Raw genomic sequence first — 7,548 nt, 5'->3', positions numbered from 1 at the left:
GTTTCGTCGTTGTAGCAAATATTGCGTCAAGCTTGTCCTTCAGAAAATATGTTCAGAGCTTATTGTGGTACGAGATTGTATTTACCCATAATTAGTCAGCTTTAGGAAAAAACATTATTTACCTGGTTCTTTAAAGCTAATGTTACAATTTACTTAATCATGTACGTTTTAAGAAAAGCTGAACTTTACGTAAAAAAAATTATATTCTAGAAGTTCTAAGAATATTCAAACTCTGATGAAAATCCTTGGATTTTTAATGCAGCCAGGTTTATAATTTCAGAAAGATGTTAATAATCATTTAAACAAGTTTTTTCTGCAATAAATTACTTATACAAAAAAACTACAAAATATTTATCATAGGGTTTAAACTAATTTAAAAAAATTTTCACAATGCCTACCCCATTTTCATTAGCTGCTTATGTTTTGATATGCTCTGCAAAAACAATGAAACTGGTTTTGGGCAGAACTGGCCATTTGTAGGCAATAAACAACTGTATAATTTGAGTGGCTTTTATTACACTTTCTCAGTATCAAGAAGATTGAAGGTTGGGTTCTTCAGATAGCCGTATTCTTTAAAAGATCCAGAAGCAGTTAGCAAGGCCGGATGTGTTTTTAGAAAGCCTCCCTTGGTATACTATCCCACAGATACCCTAAAGCTAACAATTGATCCTAAATTGCAGTTGCTAATGAACCTGGAAGTTAGTACTACTTTCCACTGGAAATTCATAATAATCACCCTGCACACCTTGCCCAGATTTGTTCCAATGCAATGCTAGCCATATCTAACATAACTAACCGTATCTCAGCTGCTTTTAACTGAAAGTGCCAGGATATTTCATATTGGAAAAGTTCAACCTAGACACCTTCTCAAGACTCTGCTTTATATCCTCATCCATAAAGTAATGTTAGGCAACTTTGAAAAACAACCTACAGTACAGTTAACGAACCCCGTCTCACCTGCCTTAAACTAAAATTGTTAAAAGAATTCAACCTAAAAAGTAATCACCCCAGGCACCTCCCCATATATAAAGTTAATGTTGCAATTATCACAGTAATATTTAACCGCAATCAAGAACAATACCTAGCAATGGCACAAACAAATAAAGTTTTACGTGCGGCACACTAGACCACCATACCTATGATATTGAGGCTGCTGAATCAAAATCGGGAATTTCTGTTGCCCAATGAGGGTTTAGTTGGTCGCTTACCTCAAAAAACAGATAGAAATCGATTTGGTAATTAGACACTCAAAAAATAATGTCTCTTAATATTTTTGGGCTGACTAAATCCAAATTTGGAGTGTGCTTACTCCAGTAGAAAAAAATAGTTCGAAGACACAAAATAACTCGCTTTGGTGTTGAAGTTCAAACGCTTGTAAATAAAAGCCTTGAAAGATAGGTACTATCTTGTTTTTGAGGTTTTGCTCTGATTCTTATTCGGTGGTTGAATCTAAACTTAATATTTTTTGCTTAAGTCATCTTAAGCTTCTACAACTACACGTTATGTCATTTAGTTTTGAGCAATTATCATATGAATGAAGAATAATATGAAGGCCTTCGTGTTGATGTGGTTTAATTTCACAAAGTCGACTAATTTTCAAAGCATTGCAATTAAATCCTGCTAAATTGACAGAAGCTGTTGACAATGAAAAATGCCCTGAAAGGAGATGCTTAGAATAATTCGCTCATCAGACTGCGAAGATGACGATTATACGTTGATAATGTCAAGTATAGAGTCGGGAAGCCCTCATATTGAGGTCTTGAAAAATACTAGGTTTGTCTCCCACGAGTAAATAAACGGATCAACTGATCTTCTAGAAAATAAAAGATTCTTAATTGGATTTAAAGTTCATGCTGTCAGTTATAAAAACGATTGTTATAATAAGCCTTATATATTTTGCTATATTCATGGTACGTAATCGTTTTTGAACGATTGTAAACTAATTACAGAATAGGTTCATGAAATTTATAAAGAATGTTGTGGTCTTGATTTTATGAATCAAAATAAGAAAAATGTTTCCCTTCGTTGGGAAAGCCACAAACCGGAAATAATTGGCATTTCTGTATAAATAACGCAGTGCGAAAACCATCGACCCTTGGTCGTAAAATTCCTGCCAGATGTTATGCAGTCAATCGCATTATACACACCACAATTGATAGTGCACAGAAAGGATTCTTTGGAAAAATCTCATCAAGCCTTGAAATTTAGTTCAACTAGATGTTTGGGCTTTATAATAAACTGGCTGTTAATGTTTCTAAGTGCCATAGTTTTCATAGCTCCCTATCCGTATTTATTCGGCATGGTATCGCAGACGTTAATGCAAAAACTATGAAAACTCTGGGTGTTTCTCGCAACACAGAGCATACACTCGTGCTATGTAGCATCCTTGTTCAGGGGTTCTTCTGGTATCTTAGCAGTCTAGCAGGTCGCCATTCATTGAATTACGCAATCCGAAATTCTTATGCTTCCGCTGACCTATCGCGCTGACTTTGTTTTTATTAGCTTTCCGAATTCTTGGGTAGTACATGGTGTTTTCTGAATCATCTTTGAGAGCCTTGCGCGTTCATTTGTTTAAAAACGCAGTTATTATATTGAAACTATAATTTGTATCATTGTTGTTCTCACGAGGAGCTAGGAAATAGGAGTTTTCCATCCTTGTAGAGCCCAGCTTGTAAGGATAATGCTGCATACTCTGAGAGGTTACCCAGTATATACAGGCGCCTGGTAGTATAACCTTACCCCGATTGAAAGATACTGGCGTCCGCTGGCAAGTCGACTTAGTCGCTTATAGCTTGAGAAGAGAATGAAGAATTTTAGAGTATTTTTTAAACTGTAATCCAGTTCAAGAATAAAAAATTTTAGACTGCCAAAACACTACTTACCGACCTCGAACAAACACACACTATTCAAGATGGCTTAACAAAACACCTAATTTTTGCACCTACGTTTTCCAACGTTCCAAGCTGCGTACTTAAATCCTTTTTTCTTCTTGAAGTACGCCCGCCTCACTATGCTAAATTCAGGATTTGAAACAGACGTTTCTCCACTCTGAGGTGTCGAGGGGGTCTCGGACGTTGATTACACATAATCAAAGAGGCTGAGAGTATTAACAATAAGTGACAAAAAATGACCACATACCTATCAGACACTGCGCCATCTCGACCTTGTCCTTAAAATTCTTCACGTTCTTTCTTCCTGTGATTTCCTTTAAAAACTCTGCACGTTAGTATCGGGATTGCTGATTGGTTCGTCTCACGGTATACGGCGACTTCCATTGACCTCCCGAACTCTGCTTCAGAAATAGCCGCCTTCCGGTTTTATATAATATGGCCGCCTTCCTGCTTCTTGTAACATAGACGCCTTCCGGTTTCTTAAAGCATGGCAGCCTTCCTCCTGCATATACTGTGGCTACCTGCACGTCATTTCCCGTGCATGGTCGCCTAGCAAAGTCTGTACCGCGTGGCTGCCTCGCGCCGGATGCGCGCTTAAGACCTTAGTTACGCGTTGTCGCCGAGTTGGTTAAGTCTGACATCATGGTCGCTTCCGTATTGCTTCTGGTCGCTGGTAGCACCTTTTTGCTCTGCTCGAGTTCCGCGCCGCGTCTCCGATTGTTAACGGCCTTTGTCGTAAGTTCTGTTGTTGAGTAGTTGTCAGTTTCTGGTTTGTCGACTTTATTTAACAGTTACTTTTCGAGGATAGCCCTACCCTCCAGAAACTTGATGCTGGATAGGATGTTCTTTTGTCGAAGCCTACGCAGCTACTTTATCTTCAAACCTCGAAACCGACTCCATACATTTTTGTGCCCGTTCTGTACCTTATTATTTGAACTAAGTTGGACCGAGGTTCTTTAGAATCATGAGTGAAAATGTTTATATACAAGAAAAATGCGGCTTTGTCTGCTCTTCAACCTATACTTAAATCTTGGCAGGACGGCGAGTTTAGTCAATTTGCTCGTGTGAGCAACTCTGTCCTCGTGTTCGCAAGATCGCACTCGGCCAAACCGGCGTCAAAAAATTACACTGTCTTTCAGTGGAACCGCGATAAATCACACCTATGGCCACGGCTAATGGCCGTGACACGGGTGGTCTTAGATTCCTTCCTTCTAGGAAGTGCCTTTGCATATTATAACTATGTTGCTATATTTAAAGCTATCTTTTTTAGGTCTGCAAGCATTTCGGTCATTTTTTCGTCCCGAAAATACTCTTGTACTTTTCCTTTGTGCATACCTGTTACGAACTTGTCCTTTAATACTTCTTCTAGCTAATCATCGAATTTGCACTCTGCTGTCAGCTTCTTTATACGGCAATACCAGTGGCTTATCTTTTCTCCTTGATTTTGTTTCACATCATAAAACCGAACATGTTTCCTAAACGTTGTCACTCTGGGCGAAAACTGATCTTTTAAAACGTCACACAATTGTAAATATGTTTTATCTTTTTGCAGAACTGGATCAGTTAGATCTCGAAATATTTTATATGTTTCCTGCCCAATTACCGTCAACGACATTGCTACTCTTCTATTAGCCTTAATGAAAGTTGCCGAGAAATACTGTTTCAGGAGTTTTCTTCAGTTTGCCTATCTTCTATTATGCGATAGTCTGCCAGTGCGTCAACGTTTGCAGTCATCGTAATCTGCGTAACATTCTGCTGAACCGGTGGCACCTTTCTACCCTCACCTTTGTTGTCGCTTATTTTTTTGTTCCTTTGAGATCAAGTTAACAATCGATACTCAGCTAGTTTTTGCTTTCCGCAGCCTACTTTACTCTGACGCTCGATTCATTCGAGACTTGTCTAGCATAAATCGATTTGGAGCCAGCTTTCTATTTCCACCGCTCACTTCACTTTGATGCTCTATTCATTCAAGACTCCTTTTTCACATTTTCCCACTTCCAGCTCTTTGCTGCCGAAAATTTTGAATTGTAATTTTCAAAATCACAATGTTCCAACAACTTCTACTGCTGATTTCCCACGGACCATGTTTTTCAAATGTTCCAGAGCTCCGTGATTTTCACTTCACAATTTTTTGCTAATAAACCTAAGCACCATGCTTTCGCCTGGAATTTTCTAACTTTTTTACCCTCGCTACCGATGTTATGTCCTGAAAACTTTCAGTACAAATAAAATAAACCTTGTATAACAAACAATCAGCTTATTTTAAGAACTCGTGCTTATACCAAAGACCAGATCAAAAGTGATTACTTTCTATTTGGTCCGCAAGATAGCGTTTTATTCCGTAAAAATAATAGCTCGAAAAAACTAAAACCTTCGTAGAAAAGTTCTCTCTGGTTTTTAAAGTGGTTGCATACTAATCAAGCGCTTTTTGTTTATAATCCAGCAGGTGAATATTCGTCTCTACGATCCAAAAATAACTTAAAACACGTAAGTAACCAATTTTGGTGCAAATGCTCGAGACGTAGTAACTAGCGTTTTTGGAAAAAGGTTGTGACGAAGTATTTTCTCACCTGTCACATAAACGTAACCTTACCGGCATTAGAATTCTACCAAGTCTAGTCTTGCCTATTAATATTTAACGAAGAACGGGGGTCCCATCTTCCTCAGAGAGATCTCTTATCCATTTGTTAAATCACTAAGAACTTTCATTCACTCCGTCGTTCTTTTATATTTTTATTTTATTTACACATTGCTCAACGAATGAGAGCGTTAGCTGTTAAAATACACAACATGCACGACCAAGAAACCAGGGTGGGCAAAGTGAAATCTCCGATGGCTGCTAAATCTCCACTGGCTACCCACGAGAAGACAGAAAGAGAGAAGGGAACCCGAGGGACTGTGTTGACTCTCTCTAACACGCCAAGGCATTAACTTTGTTTCTAAGAGAGAAGGGAAGTATCCTTAATGAATCCTGCCTCCTTCCATTTCAGTGGAAAATACTTCATTTTAAGAACAAACAGAAGACTGACCTCCAGGAAACAGTTCCCCACATACGACAAGAAAGGAAGAGAAAGAGAGTCACGCTAGTTTCCCTGTCTCTCTCAAACCCACGTACTTAAGGGTTAAAACTGCTACAAGGAGTAGAAACACGGTTGGAAACTGCTTAATCCCTTTCCGGTATTAATAGCTAAAAGCCAACTCATAAGGTCCACCATTGGTATCTCAGATATACTAGAATTTACTAAGCACCGACACTAGGCTGAAATGGAAGAGCGCCCTCTCAGAGTTGGTTTGAGTACTGAGAAGGAGCTTCACCGTAACACTATCGATATCACTAGCTATCACTAGCATGAAAGCTTCCGGCAGCCATCTTGTAATTGAAATTCCCGCGGATTCATGGTTGACGCGTCAACGTTGGCGCGTAAGTTCTGCGCCGCAATTGATCGAATGGAACAGCCAGGCGCAGACACCCCTTTACGGCAGCATAGGTGTAGCGTGGCGGCGTGTCCCTCGTTCTTCGTTTCGTAGTATAAGGACACTAATTGTGTAAACAATTTTGATTTAAGGAAAGTAAGAGACTTTTTTTGTAATTTCGGCAATTCACGTAGGCGGAATCTCTGGATTATTTTAGCGATGAAGAGTTTTATAATGTGAAATACCGCCAAAATGCTTCGCCGAAATAAGTGCTTTCTGTGCGTGATTTATTTAAATTTTCGTAAAGGCGAAGATTGTTCTAACGTTTTTTGGTCTGGCCTCTTCCGAAAGTGAATTAAGTTGAATTCGGCGGTCAGTTTAGTCGCGTTCACAAGTGCTAACCTCAAATTCCGGACACGTGGTCGATATAAGATTCTTCTTTTTCTGTGAAGATCTTGTGTAAGATAAACTGAATAAAATTGGTTGGTGTTCGACCACGCGGAGAAAAATGGCATGATTTGGCGAAAATCGAGTTAATTAGTCATTCCGAACACATTTGGATAAAGCATTCGGACATGTTATTTTATTTTCTCTCTCTTCGGTTTCAGATCATCGAAAATAACTTCTTCTTTGTACTTCCGTGGACTAATACCGCACATTAAAGTACTTCTCTGTTCTCTTAGGATTATTTCCATGTGTTAATAAAGTGATGAGTGCTTAACAAAAAAAATTGACGGCTTTTAATAAATATTGTGGTTAGGTAACCCCACCCCTTAGATTCTGTTGGTTCTAGACCCCCATTTGCAAACGCTTTGAGCTTAATAACAAAAAAAGATAGAGTAAATAAGATAAATAAATTAGCCTTGTAATCAGCGAAGACCATCGTAAACCGTTTTTTTTTGCTTTTTCACTGGTGGCTGGCGCTCTAGATTTTCGAATAACGAGATGCACAATAAACCCTACATAAGTCATCTCGATTGATTGAGAATGATTGTTCAGAACTATTTTTTTCCTCTTTCGTTACCCCTATATTGATTAAATCCATAATCAGAACCTAATTTCGAGGCCAAATTATGCTCTGATAATTATTATTATAAATTTATTAGAATATAGAAAATTTCACAAAGCCGCCTACTTGTCAAGCCAATTCAATTCGGCGACCTCCGTAGGAGCAGTAGAAGTTGGCAAATGCCCCGAAAATACATGTGTAAAATAATTGACAATTTTTTGGAAAATTGGAAGT

The sequence above is a fragment of the Belonocnema kinseyi genome, chromosome 10, assembly GCF_010883055.1.
Source record: "Belonocnema kinseyi isolate 2016_QV_RU_SX_M_011 chromosome 10, B_treatae_v1, whole genome shotgun sequence".
Lineage (NCBI taxonomy): Eukaryota > Metazoa > Arthropoda > Insecta > Hymenoptera > Cynipidae > Belonocnema > Belonocnema kinseyi.
This window is presented reverse-complemented; position numbering follows the sequence as displayed.